The following is a 15,076-nucleotide window of genomic DNA, read 5'->3' as shown; positions in this document are numbered from 1 at the left end:
TCAGAAGAAGTGTTCTTTTATCGAGGATGCTTTCAAAGCTGATGTGTGCAATCACTCCAGCTACCCCAGCATGGGTTTTGCATCAACTATGAAGCAGCAGATGGCCATGACAAAATGTTCAGCTGTTATAATGGCCTTTCCACAACTGTCAATGGAGGCAAATATCATACATTAAGATTTCATATAGTCACACTTCCATTGTCAGGCGTTGACACTTTTGAAGTGTCAGGAAGAAACGTTTAAGCCAAAGCAGCATCCAATTTTCCACTGCCATTCAAATAGGGAACTTTGTGTATAACTTCTCAAAGAATCTGGAGCTTCTCTACTGTTTTCTTCTGAGATGACTCATTCTTAAATGAGAGGAGTTAAGGGTCTAAATAGTCTCTGAGACATTACAGAGGGATTTACCATCCAAGGGCCTCTGCGCTCCTGGCACATTCAGTCAATTTCAATTTGTTTAGATCAGAGTGATACTTAAGAACAGGCTTACTCCCCATCTCTTACCCCTGCATCTTTTCTCTAAGTGAACTCCTGGGTGTTCAGTGTGCTGTGGCACAGATGTGTTTGAGAACAACTCCAGCTCTGAAACACAAGTGTGTGAAATTAAACACTATTGTCTCAGAAACATAGACTGTGTTTCTACTACTGACTTTATCACTCTGCTGTCCTTTTGCTTGACCGACTGACCGACTTTCTGATCTGACTAACTGATTCCTTGGGTGACTGAGAGATATGTGGTCTTGTACCAAAGACACTGCTACCACTGCAATTTTCTTTTCAGTTAGAACTTAAAACAAATTTTTTCACTTTATTATCTTTTTTTTCCTTTCCTATTGTGCTCACAGAGGGTCATGAGTTGGCTAAAATGGACTAAACATATCTTTTTTCTTTCTTTCCTTTCTGGTCATGTTTCAATCTCTTTTCCACCCTACCAACTCTTGAATCACATCTTCAAACTTCCAAGCTGCCCACACTTCTCCCTCCTTGTGTCACCATCTTATCTCAGCGTCCCCAGCTAATACACCTGAATGCACTGCCTTTCCAACATGACCCACCAGAACCAGAACCTCATCAGACGCAACAAATGTCAACATATAACCTATAACTCTGACCTTCACAAGCATGGAGTTTGGCCTGAAGGAGAAGAATTCCCAAGGACCCTCCCAGTATTCCCCACAATTCTACTTTTGTTCCACAAAGTGCCAGAAGATAAACCACTGGACTGATGCAAAAAAAAATATTTTTAAAGTGAAATAAAGAAAATAAAGTACAGCATTTGTGGATTACTTTTCTCCAATTTGTCTGGAGTTTAAAAAATTTATTGCAAGGACATTTGGTCTTTTAATCTTGAGATTACTGGTACTTTATTTTTCTACAATTTTTCTTACCATCAGAATTGGTTATTAACAATTTGGAGGCCAGTTTTTTTAACAACATGTTCCAAAAGGTGTTAACAAAGGGATTGTGGGTGATTGTGGGTTCTCTTGGGATTGTACCACACTGGGAGTTGAGGATCCCTCTTGGTGTCATTTCTTGTACAGTAAATATTTTATTTTCCCTCTCAATGTGCAAAAAATATTTTTTCAATGTAATGTATAAAAAAAAGATTAATTTTACCAAACCAGGGGACAAATACTCCTTTCACCTTATTTAAAGTTCTGCCTTCATCATTTGTTGAGTCATTTCTCCATCCTTTGATTGTTTTAGCTGTTCTTGTCGTTGTGATAGTGATTGTGTCACCAGAACAAGGCTTTTTCAGGATTAAATGAATCTGATCATCTTTTAATAATTTATTACGAACCTCTGTCTTCTTCTTTTTGTGTGTTTTGTTTTTCGATTTTCTCACACGGTCTCAGTAATCTCATGGTTTTGTACTGAGAGCTTTCCAGTCCTCAAATACACTTTCAGTCGGTTTGACTAACTTATCTCAGAATCTATACAGTGTTCACTATTTTCCTACTGGCTGGGCAGTGTGCACTCACACAGAAAGGTCATTCAAATGGCAGCAAATTTAAACATGTTGTGATTAAACTGGTTAAAGTTCATTAGCTCAGCATAATAGAGGCCCTGTCAACTACAGCTGTTTAGTTTTATAATATCTCTTTCCCTACACTTCATCAAAATGATTTTCAATAATTATGTAAAAAATAATGTAACCATACGATTAAATGAGTAATCACTCTAAACCGTCAGTCCAATTTATGTTACTTACATATGCTCTTAATATGTTGGTGAGCCAATTTCACTCCACACTAACAGTATGTGGGTGTGATGATGAGAGATTTCACGTCACTATTTCATACATAGTGAATATGAAAATGACATAAGAGACCCCAGATGTAAGGGTGGGTATTCAACCTTCACCCACAGAAGTGGGCTGACCATATTTAATTTCTTAACAAATCTCAAAGCCTAAAGATAAAACGATTAATTTTATGAATGTCATTCATTCATCTCCTACCACTTACCCTGCAGCCAATCCCAGCTTACATCAGGCGAGGGTGGGGTACACCCTGGACAGATGACCAGTCCATCACACAGCCAACACACAGAGAGTAACAACCACTCACACTCCGACTCCGACCTACAGGCAATTTAGAGTCACCAGTTAACCTAAACGTGCATGTGTTTTGTATGGTGGGCACCTGGAGGAAACCCACACAAGCACAGGTAGAACATACAAAGTCTGCACAGAAAGAAGGTCAGTGAATCTCACAATATCTGACGCCGTTTTTGTCACAGTGCTATAGGACAGCAAGGTGGTATGGTGGTTAGCACTGTTGTCCCACAATAAGAAGGTTGCGGGTTGCTTCCTGGCCTGGGGCCTTTCTGTGTGGAGTTTGCATGTTTTCCCCGTGTCTGCGTGGGTTTCCTCTTCCTGTCCAAAAACATGCATATTTAGGTTAATTGGTGACTCTAAATTGTCCATGAGTGTGAGTGGATGTTGGTCTGTCCGTCTCTGTGTGTTGGCTCTGGGATGGCCTGGCAACCTGTCCAGGGTGTACCCTGCCCTTGCCCAGTGTGAGCTGGGATTGGCTCCAGCAACTCCAAGACCCGGAAACAGATAAGCGGTGGAAGATGAATGAAAGAGTGGCTATTCGTAACTGTCCAGGATGGAAAACCAGACTGCAATGACAAGCTCAGACCACTTTAAATTAAGGGAGCCGAAACGTAGTGTCAGTTCCAGAAGTTAAATAGAAAACTTTAATTCAAAACAAATTTGTCCTAAACTCAATGTCCTTAATTTGAATTAATTGCTCAAATCGAGTTATTGGCCTGCACCTGTTATATTTAAAAGTGGAGAAATGATTTAGGATTAAAGACTCTTTTTTCTACAGAGGACTTCTACTTGAAATGGAGTATATTGGCACTGTTCTATTGGTAGTTTGGCTTAAGTTCAGGTTATGAATATTTCTTCCATAACTGAAATTATCCTGATTTCCAACACATAAAAAGGAAAACCTAAGCATCGGTAGCTGCTTTTCAGTGTACAAGGAACAGGTCGTGGCAGCTTTATCGCTGGATGCAAGCATCAATGTTTGGCTCATCTGACCAATTTAGCAAATTAAATGCACAACAAAACGAAGTACCTCATATTTCATTTTGAAAATCCAATATTTCTACTCATCAATTAGCAACAATGGCTTTCATGGTATAATGCAAATGGAGACTTGCGCATAAGTGTAAAGCATGAGCAACATACATGTATAGTAGAGTATAATAGATTTGTTTATGGTGCTGCTGTTGTGCTCTTCCGCTTTGTTCTGACACTGGTATTACAATTCATTACTTATGGGAAACATTTCCAATTCGCAGAGCAATAAAATATCAATTTACCTCCAGATAGCTCATAAAGCAGGGGAATGTGTGTAATGGATGGTGTAGCCCACCCTGGAGCCACGCTAAACCCACCAATATAAGATCTTTTCTGATCCATCGGCGTAGGCAGTTGAACTCACAAGCAAAACCTTTTAACTTGCAAACAAAGAGGACTGATTTATGAGCAAAATGTTCACACGGTTTTACTTACAGTTTTCAAAACTCTTAAATCTTGTTTTTTATAGCAAACTATTCTCTTTTGCTCTCAAATCTCTTTTTAGTTGCAAACCTATTCTATTTGATTGAATAATAAAGAAACAAATGTGATACCATAGAAAAAAGCTGCCCCGATTTTGTTTCCATGAATTCCCAAATCCTTTCCCAAACCTTAGCTTTGCACTTATTTATTTATGACTCCAGCCAAATGTAGCCAGTTTGTCAAGTCAGTTGCCTTCGTGTGTTCTGTCTATTCCCAAAACATGATGGAAGGTAGTTTGTCTGCTCTGTTAAATATCACTACAGTAGCATGATGAATGTGATAATTTTTGTATCATGGCCAAAGAGGGGGAACATTACCAATGTCATTTGGATCCTATGAGTGCAGGATTAGGGAGAACAGTTGTGAAATGTTCGAAATAATTTATTGTACACTCTCTGTTTGACATCAGGAACAGTCCGAAATGCCTCCAAGCATCTTAATGCTCTTGTACTCTTTTATAACGCTCAGCATTGTGTGATAATTATGCCTGTTAAACTGAAACAGTAAACAGCCGAGGTGACAGGTGATACTGACCAAAAGTCTTTCCCACTCGGACTGGAAAGGTGAAAAACCAGTTTTGTTAGTCACAGTATACTGTCCACCTGGTCCGTACTCAGAATTCCTATCAGAGTTTTCTGAGTTTATATCAGAGTTAGTACTCAGTACAGATAAAATCATTATTCTGGGAGATTTCAATATACATGTTGATGTAGAAAGCGACAGCCTTAGTTCTGGGTTTCTTTCCCTACTAGACTCAATTGGCTTTTCCCAGCACATGAATGAACCCACTCACTTTTACAATCATATCCTTGATCTTGTTCTAACTTATGGCATTGAAATTGACAAGCTAACAATTCTTCAGACAAAATTCTCTCTTGTCTGACCATTACCTTATTACATTTGAGTTTACTTTAATGGGCTCCACAGCATTGAGGAATAAATTCAGCTATAGAAGATGTTTATCTGAAGCTGCTGTGGCTAAATTTAAAGAGAACATTTGGTCATCATTCCCAACAATGCCATATCTAAATTCAAATGAGGATTTCTCCCATACGCAGGTTGATGACCTTGTGACTAGCACTATGGCCACACTGCGTTTGAATCTTGATAATGCCGCCCCTCTCAAAAAGAAAGTATTCAATCTGAGGAGGATGGCTCCCTGGTATAGTTACCAAATCCGTGCCTTGAAGCAGACATCAAGGAAATTAGAAAGAAACTGGCATTCCAGTAAGTTAGAAGAGTCTCACAGAGCCTGGAAAGACAGCCTAAAAACATATAAAAAAGCTCTCCGCAGTGCTAGACGTTCATATTACTCAGCACTCATAGAAGAAAACAAGAACAACCCCAGGTTTCTCTTCAGCACTGTAGCCAGGCTGACAGAGAGCCATAGCTCAGTTGAACCAGTGATCCCCTTAGCGCTAAGCAGTAATGATTTTATTAGTTTTTTTTCCAGACAAAATTCTCATGATCAGAGAAAGAATTTATCAGCTCTTGCCTACGTTAGATAAAAATCCCCTTCTGAAGACGGCAACTGCTGAATCAGCTGCGGCGCCTCTTTTACATCTGGAATCATTCTCACCTCTGAATCTCTCAGAGCTAGCTTCTATAGTTTCATCATCCAGACCGTCAACCTGTCTATTAGACCAAGTACCAACTGGCCTCTTTAAAGAGATCTTTTATGTAATTGAGCCGTTCATTCTAGATTTGGTTAATCTGACTTTATTTCTGGGTTATGTACCTCAGGCACTTAAGACTGCGGTCATCAAACCCCAGCTTAAAAAGCCTAATCTTGATCCAGATGTTTTGGCAAACTATAGACCCATATCGAACCTTCCATTTATTTCTAAAATCATTGAGAAAGCTGTAGCAAAACAACTACACGAGCATCTGGATGGGAACAGTTTGTTTGAAGAGTTTCAGTCAGGATTTAGAGCCCATCATAGCACAGAAACAGCGCTGGTTAAAGTCTCCAATGACATTCTAATGGCCTCAGACAATGGATCAGCCTCCATACTTCTCCTTCTAGATCTTAGTGCTGCATTCGACACCATAGATCATAATATTTTACTACAGAGACTGGAACATGAAATTGGAATTAAAGGAACTGCACTAAAGTGGTTCAAATCCTACTTATCAGATAGACATCAGTTTGTTCATGTTAACAACAGCTCCTCCTCATGTACTGTAGTCAGCCATGGAGTCCCGCAGGGTTCGGTACTTGGACCAATCCTCTTTACGCTTTATCTGCTTCCTCTAGGCAACATTATCAGGAAACACAGCATCAATTTCCACTGCTACGCAGACGATACTCAGCTGTACCTATCAATGAAGCCAAATGAAGTCAGTCAGGTAGTCAGACTGCAGGCATGTCTTGAAGACATAAAAGTCTGGATGACTGGAAATTTTTTACTTCTCAACTCTGACAAAACAGAAGTTATTGTACTCAGTCAGTTTTTGACCAGGACATGTCCTTTGTCACATAAAACACATAAAACAAGTTAGTCGGGCAGCTTTCTTCCACCTGAGAAACATTAGGAAAATCAGAAACATCCTTTCTCAGGATGATGCAGAAAAACTAGTCCATGCATTTGTAACTTCTAGGCTGGACTACTGTAACTCATTACTGTCTGGATGTCCAAACAAATCTCTAAAAGGCCTTCAGTTAATTCAGAACGCTGCTGCATATTAATATTGTAATAATATTAATACTGAATATTAACAGGAACTAGGAAAAGAGATCACATCTCTCCCGTGTTAGCTGCTCTTCATTGACTGCCAGTAAAATATAGAGTAGAATTCAAAATCCTTCTTTTAACGTATAAAGCTCTTAATGGCCAAGCTCCATCGTATCTCAGAGAGCTCATAGTTCCTTACTGTCCTAGCAGGCCACTCCGCTCTCTAGATGGAGGTTTACTTGTGGTTCCTAGAGTCTCCAAGAGTAAATCTGGAGGCAGATCGTTCAGTTATCAGGCTCCTCTTCTATGGAACCAACTCCCAGCATCGGTCCAGGGGGCGGACTCTTCAGTAACTTTCAAGACCAGGCTTAAAACTTTCCTGTATGACAGAGCGTACAGTTAAAAAGTCCTCTACTCTTTAGGTATGCTGCTATAGGCCTAGGCTGCTGGGGGAAGGACTGAGCTTCTCTCTCTCTCTCTCTCTCTCTCTGTCTCTCCAACTCCCTCCTTGCATGCGCTGATAAAAACCATCCTTCTTAAAAAAAAAAACAAAAAAACAACAGTTTCACCCAGTTCTAAGCATTTATACTGCATTTACTAACCATGTTCTGCGAAAGTCTCTGTCTCTCCCAGTTCCTCTCCTCTCTCTCCCTGTCCTCATCCTGCAGGTGGTGACTCATCTCCATCCCATGTTCCTGCAACACCTGCTGGTCCCATATTTCATGAATTCTGTACTACAGCTCAACTCCATGAACTTCATGCAACAACATGTTCCTGCCTACACCCCCCCCCCCCCCCTCCAATGCCTGTCTCTCTCTCTCTCTCTCTCTCTCTCCCACTCTCAACCCAACTGGTCGAGGCAGATGGCCGCCCCCCCTGAGCCTGGTTCTGCTCGAGGTTTCTGCCTCTTAAAGGAAGTTTTTCCTTGCCACTGTTGCCAAGTGCTTGCTCATCGGGGGATCTGTTGGGTCTCTTTAAATAAATTTATAAAGAGTTTGGTCTAGACCTGCTCTATATGTAAAGTGCCTTGATGTAACTTTGTTATGATTTGGCACTATACAAATAAATCTGATTTGAAAAAAATATTGATGTATTTCAGCAGAGGAGTGTTGTAGCTCCATTAAGCACGGCATCACAATTACACAAATTAAATCTAGATTATGGATTGCCTCCACAAATTCTCATGAGTTCCACAGTTATTGAAACCCAGTAGGCAGTCATAGTTGTATTGTGCAGCTTTGTTCAGTTATCAAAATAAAAAATACATACTTATGCCTGTTATGTAACATGGGCTAATACAAGGGTCCAACAGGGAACAATGAAATAAACATCATCCATGAGTTCGGTGATCAGTAGCCACAATATATGTGCTCCAGCTTCTCACCCACTCATGGCCAATTGTTGTTCTTAGCCTATTCTTGTACCAAGTCTCCTTGTTTGTTTTGTTTTGTTTAGTTTTTTGTGCATGTTTAATAACCACCTTGTGCTCAGGATCATCCACCATCTGCTTCAGCTCCTGCCCATTGCTGCGCCTTATTTTCCCACATTTTCTACACTGGAGTACCTGAATCTTTGCCTTGCCTGCACTCCAAACCACAGGCCTTGCCAGGTCCTGCCCTGCCTCCTGGAACCACCTTACTAACCTTCAACTGCACTCCAATAAACACCAACTCAACATTCCCCTCCTGTGTCTGCCTCTGGGTCCTGATTCGCACATAACAGGACTCTAATTTCTTTTTACAACCAATTAAATCTCCTCCTGGTGGTCATTAGATAGAAAGCTGGTTTAAGGCTCTTTAGCATTGACTTCATTGAGTCTACATTCACTTTTGAAGACAGTTTGTTAGATGATGGGGCAGTGTAAGTATCCTAACGGATCAAAGGGGTGACACCAGTTTAAAATTCCATTTGCTTTGTTCAAGGGAAAATTCAAATGTGCTGCAATGGACAGTCATTCATTTTTCACATTGGGTGCCTCACCTAAATAAATATTGTGCATAGCAAATAATGAATGAGCAGTACAAATGCCTTTCTCTTTTCATTCTGATAACAGTCAGTTATCATAGTAGATAGTCTGCTACATGATGCTGTTAGTGATGATGCTGTTAGTGCTGTGTTTGGGAGCTTGCTCTACATGCAGGTCAGAGCCGCTTAGGTTAAAGCAGAATTCGACCCTGGCAACCCTAGCAGCAGGACAAAGTTTAGGAGGGACTGCACACTGTTGGTATTCAAAGCAGATAGTTTCTCATCTTTTCAAGCACATCCCTGAATTTTACTCTGAACAACAGCTAAAAGTGCTCACTGAGAACACATCCTTCATCTTTAATCTAATCACAAACAGAAAACCACCCAACAGATCACCCTATTTACTGAATATAAACTGGCCACTATTACAGTATGTCGTTTGTGGGTATTTGCACAAATCCTCATTAAACCGCTCATCTCCGAAAATCACCAGGCAACAGTTGCTGTAATCTGCCCAACCAATGGCACAAAGTCCCACATGGACCCATTGAAGTGGTGACAATGGAGCCATGGAAATACTCAGCAAAACCCCTACAGACCTGTGCTGTCTGATTAGGAAGTTGTTGTTTTGACGCTTTATTAGAAGGTTTTGCAAACAAAACAGTCTGTGCTTCAAGTAATCAGATGTGGCTGCAATAAGAACAAACAAAAAAGCACAACTTCACAGATTGTCAATTTGATTAAAGACTGAGTTTATCAGCAAACTTTAATTCAATAATTTCATCTGTGAAGTTTTGCTACTGTTACTCTGAATTTCTTTATTCAGAAGCTGGACCCAGATACTTTTTCACCGGTACCAGAGAGATCTTCCTCGAGGCCAGAGACATCGTCATCAGGACCGGACATGTCCTCATCAGAATACATCTTCCCCAGGCTACAGGGGCTCTCACACTGTGAATATTAATTTATAAAATTATATCAAACAAAGTGACTCACAATAAATAATTGGAAAATAATAAATATAATGTTCAACAATTCTACAGGAAAGTCAACAAACACAAGATGAAAACAAATATCACTCGCCCTGCTGGTGATTCTGGACTGGAAGACAAACACTTAAACCAGAAAACAAATGGCTGGTAAAGGGTCCAAGAACAGGCAGGGCACCGATGGCCAGAGCAGGGGACATGTGGAAATGTGTTCTTTTGTGTTGGTGTTCTAAGTACATACAGATACAAAATTTTACCTGATCAAACAAGACTGTAATATATTCTCAATTAATTTCTTGTCTCTCATGATGTAGTCATCAAAATAAAGGCAGGAAATCCCCAGGAAAATAATATTTAAAGAGAGGAATGTGGGAGTGTTCATTAAATTACAGTAGTGTGTTATTGAAGGGCGTCTACCCAATACAATAAACTGTAAGTGTTACAATTCATGCTGTATTTTTTTTGTTTAAATGAAGCTGTCAAATAAATGTGAAAAAATGAAATAATAAATTCTATGTTGATATATGTAACAATTACAACTCCAAAAATCATTGGGATGCAGATTGTTGGGTCAAGCCATAAGTTTGAATCTGGGGAGAATTCCTGCGGATTCATGACTCATCTTCCTCCGTCGTCTTCATTCTGGCTGTTCTTCATCTGCCTGCTGTCTTTTTTATATCCAGCCACGCGATGCATTCAGGTCACAGTCTCCCATGGAGGTGTGGGTTCAAATCCCACTTCTGACACAATGTGTAAAAGGGTTCCTTTGGATGAGGGCTGGGTGAACGTGAACATGACATCATCAATGTAGGTTGCAGCGTAGGCCTCGGCCCCTCTCAAAACACTGTCCATGAGCCTTTGAAAAGTTGCTGCTGCGCCATGTAGGCTAAAGGGCATGACTGTGAAGCGATATAGACCAGATGGCACTCGGAAGGCTGTAATGTTTTTGGCTCTCTCAGTAAGGGGAAGCTGCCAATAGCCCTTACACAGGTCAAGAGTAGCCAAAAATTTTGCATTCCCCAGCCGCTCTACCAATTCATCTACACGGGACATAGGATAAGGGTCAAATGCAGAGACACTGTTTACTTTGATGAAATTAATACAAAACTTCAAATCTGGGCTGTCTTTCTTTGGCACCAGCACCACAGGACTACACCACTGGCTGGTGCATGGCTCAATGATGCCCATGTCCAGGATCAAGTCAACCTCCTTTTTCAGCTTAGGGACTAGTGCAGCAGGTATCCGATAGCTGGACTGGCGAATGAGAACTGTCTCTGGTGTCAAAAGCTGGATGTCATGAGTGACCAGGTCAGTGCGGCCAGGTCGCTCACTGAACAGTGCTGCAGGGAAACAGTTTTTCAGTTAATTTTGCGATGCAGGGGTAAGGTGGCTCATGTTTGGGTATGTGAAGGACTCAGAGGATGCTGGAAAGTATTGCTCCTCCACTTCTTCCTCCTCAGGAGCAACTATGGCCAGGAGCTGCTTTGACAGAGTAATTTGTTCCTTCCATTCCCTCAGAAGATTGACATGAAAAGTCTGTTGTTTCTTTCGACGTTCTGGCATAGGTTCATAGGCCACAGGTCCGATCTGGCGAGTTATCTCGAATGGACCCTGCTATTTGGCAAGAAGACTGCTTTCAGAGCTGGGCAACAACAACAACACCTTCTGTCCGGGTTTGAAAGTGTGTTGCTTGCTGCTCTTGTCATAACTTCTCTTCTGCCGCTCCTGTGCACTTTCCACATTAGCATGTACCAATTTGCTTAGCTGCTCCATTTTGTCTCTCATCTTTAGCACATAGGATATAACGCCAATCTGTTTGGCTGGCTGCTCACCTTCCCAGGCCTCTTTCAGAATGTCCATTGGCCCTCTGACATGATGTCCATATAAGAGATCAAAGGGGGAGAATCCTGTCGTGGCCTGTGGCACTTCTCTGTACACGAAGAGCAGAAATGGAAGCCACTGGTCCCAGTCAGCACCCGTGTCAGACACAAACTTACGGAGCATCGGTTTGAGAGTTTGTTGAACCTCTCAACCATGCCATCAGTCTGGGGATGATAGGGGGTGGCTCATATGCCCTTAATGCCTAACAGGCGATAAACATCTTTCAAAAACTTTGAGGTGAAATTGGTCCCCATATCTGTAACCACCTCCCGGGGAATAGCTGCTTGAGAATAGCTGTATTAGGCAGTTAACAACCTGTCGACTCTTAACCTTTCTGAGGGGGGAAAGCTTCCATGGATTTGGGAGCATTATCACCAACTACTAAAATATAACGGTTGTCTGCTGAACTACGCTCCAAGGGACCAACAACATCCATAGCAATACGTGAGAATGGCTCATCTATCACTGGCATGTCAATTAAAGGGGCCCGATCACCTTTCTTTCCAGGTGCCGTCTGCTGACACTCCGCACATGTCTGGCAATACCGCATTATCTCAGTGCACATCAATGGCCAATAAAAATGTGAAGATATACGATCATAAGTTCTGTTCTGGTCTAAATGTCCTGCCCAGGGTATTGAGTGTCCTAGGTGCATAACAGTTGGTCTCAAACTTTTTGGTACCACCAACTGGTCACCTGGTCTTTGTCAGGGATGGAAATTACTGTTGCTTCATCTACACTTTTCTCAAAAAGCTTTGTGAGCGTTTCATCATGCCTCTGCAATGTACTGATATCACTGGGTAACAAATCAAATGCTAGGTTCCGGCAACTCAGGCTCCGTTTCCTTTAGTTTAGTTCCCCAGACCTTCTCCTGACGTTTCTGACAAAGAGTTTTACTCCCCCTGTTCTGCTTTGGTACTTCCCTATCAAATGGTAGCTCCTCCCACCCCGGATCTAAGGCTGAGCTCTGGGATCTGTATACTACCATAGCTTCTTTGGGGCTTTCTGCACTACAGACTGGGGCACCAAACCTGGAACTGACTGAGTAGCTCATAAAGTATTGGCAAATCTCTTCCCAACACTACTGGATATGGCAAGTGTGACACCACACCTACTCTCAAGAGGTACTCCTGTCCATCTATCTCAATAGGGATTTCAGCAGTTGGATAAGGCTTACAATCTCCATGGACACAGGTTACATCAACTTTTTCTGGTGTCAAGTCTGACTAGACAAATGGTCCTCTCTAACGAGAGTCTGGTCACTTCCTGAATCTAGCAGTGCCTTGCAATAACGGCCTGCCAAACATACTTTAATGGTACTGTCTGGTGTAGGTTTGGGCTGCTCTGAAGAAGGAGAGTGCACAGAGCTCAAGTGAGATTTCTTAACAGCAGTGAGAGGGCATTCTAGCTTAACATGTCCTGGCTGACCCCAGTTGTAACACACACGTGAATCTTTCCTATCAGGGTTCTTAACAGGGGGATCCTGTCTGAGGGGCCTAGCATCTGGAGATCTGTTCCTAGACCCACCGAACGAACCACCCCCGGGATTACCATGAAAGGAGAGAGGCGTCGTGGTTAACCTTCCCTTCTGGTAGTTCTTGGACAGCTGCGATGAAAATCTCTGCCAGCTCGGCTGCTGCTCGTGACGTGACAGGGTTGTGCTCTTTGATCCACGTCTGGAGCTCTGGGTTGAGGATGCGCAAAAACTGCTCCATGACAATGGCATCCCCAATCTCCTCCTTAGACTTCTGTCTGGGGTTCATCCATTTGTCATAGAGTTCCTTCAGTCGTGTCTGAAGTTCTTTGGGAGACTCGCCAGCCTCGACTCTACTGGAACGGAATCAATCGCGGTATGTCTCTGGATTGATTTGAAATTGTTTCAAAATGGTCGCTTTCACCTGGTCATACTCCATAGCATAGTCAATGTCCAAGGCCAGGTAAGCTGCTCTAGCTTTACCAGTGAGGAGGGGAACAAGCTGAAGAACCCAGGTGTCCTCTGGCCACTGACAAGCCACAATGATACGTTCAAAAGTGGAAAGATAGTGTTCAATGTCTTCATCCTCCCTGTATGGCTGCATTTTTGGCCCTTTCCACTTGATTGATGGTGGCGCTGTAGATCAATGGTCTGATTCAGCAGATGCTGCCCGCCGCTCCTCAGGAACCCTCCAAGAACCATCCCTCCTGGAAGGTGGCCGTTCACCAAAGCCTTTAGGAGAAGGCGTTGCATTCCCATCAGAGACTTGGGCTTCCAGTGCCGTGTCCTGCTGTAGTTGGCCTAACTGGTGCTAAAGGTCCCGCATCCGGAGTTCCTGTTGCTGATTCTCACGCTCCCTCTGTACATCTCGCAGCTCTTGATTCCGGAGGCAGGCTTGAAAGGTCTGGCTCAGACTCTCCACCGTCTCTGGCGGCCTACCACCGGTGGCTCCTTCCTCCTCTTCAATGGTCATTGTCTCTTCCACATCCTCTCCAAAAGGTGTCTGTTTGCCTTCATCCTGGCACATTCTTAGTTTAGTAACTTTAGGTTTTGTTGCTATTACGGTTCTGTCCTCCTGCACTGCCACTCATCCCACTTTTGACGCCATGTGTAAAGGGTTACTTTGGATGAGGGTTGGGTGAACATGACAAGGTGAACCAAAAGTTGCAATTATGCCAATTTAGTGCTTCTTGGAAGGTTGAAGAGAAAAAAAAAATATTCAAAAATAAAATAACAAACTTACAAGCTTCAAATCAAGCAAACAGCATAGAGCGTAAGGATGAGATTTCCACCATGCACTGGAAGAAGGCTGCTGTCAACAGACAACACCTGGACGTCCTCCACACCCAGGCCGAGAGACCTGCTGGAGAGGCTGACCACACGGGCAGAGGCAGCGCAGCCATCTTATCCATCTCCGCTCTCCGGGATGACCCAGTGGCTGATGACGGTTGTGGACGATCCCCAGTCCTTCCTCGAAGCCTTCGAGACTACGGCGGTTGTATGTAAGTGGCCGGCAGGGGAGTGGGCCGTGTGGCTGCTCCCACTGCTGTCGGGAGAGGCGCTTGCCTGCGTGCCTGCCTGCAATGGCCATGGCGTGGAGGCACAACCAAGGGGAATTGGCCGACTGATGCTGGCACCCCACAGGCGGTTGGGGCTTCCGCTCCCACTCTCCCCCCAACCCTGATCTAACCCTCTGTCTCTCTCTCTCCAGCCAGGGTTCAGCCACTATTAGCACTGCTCCTGACCCACAGGTTGTTCCTCAAGTGCCAGGGCTGGGCTACTGGAGGTGCAGCTGTTGAAGAAAAAACTATCTGAGTCTAGTTCCAGGTTGGCTGAGGTGGTGTGAGTTTATTGAAGTTCCAGGTCATGGTGAGCCTACCGACACAGAGTGGGTCCGGTAACAGAGATTGACCGACACTGGCCGGACACTCCCGGACACTTCCGGGAGTTCCCCCTCATGGAGGTCGGTCAGGTGGTCCGGGTGGCAGGCCCTCTGACTCCCTCCCCCGGTCCA

At 43.1% G+C, this 15,076-nt stretch overlaps 1 protein-coding gene across 5 annotated transcripts in view; it reads left to right on the top strand.

Annotated features, from left to right (window-relative positions):
• Positions 1-2,181, top strand: part of epb41a (erythrocyte membrane protein band 4.1a) — a 76,889-nt gene extending 74,708 nt beyond the window's left edge. For all 5 annotated transcript variants that reach the window (XM_029513526.1, XM_029513525.1, XM_029513524.1 and 2 more), the window contains one exon: positions 965-2,181. The gene's annotated coding sequence lies outside the window, so the exon portion shown is untranslated. The remainder of the gene's footprint in view (positions 1-964) is intronic.
• The last annotated feature ends 12,895 nt before the right edge of the window (positions 2,182-15,076 follow it).

Source organism: Echeneis naucrates, chromosome 11 (assembly GCF_900963305.1).
Source record: "Echeneis naucrates chromosome 11, fEcheNa1.1, whole genome shotgun sequence".
Lineage (NCBI taxonomy): Eukaryota > Metazoa > Chordata > Actinopteri > Carangiformes > Echeneidae > Echeneis > Echeneis naucrates.
This window is presented reverse-complemented; position numbering and strand designations above follow the sequence as displayed.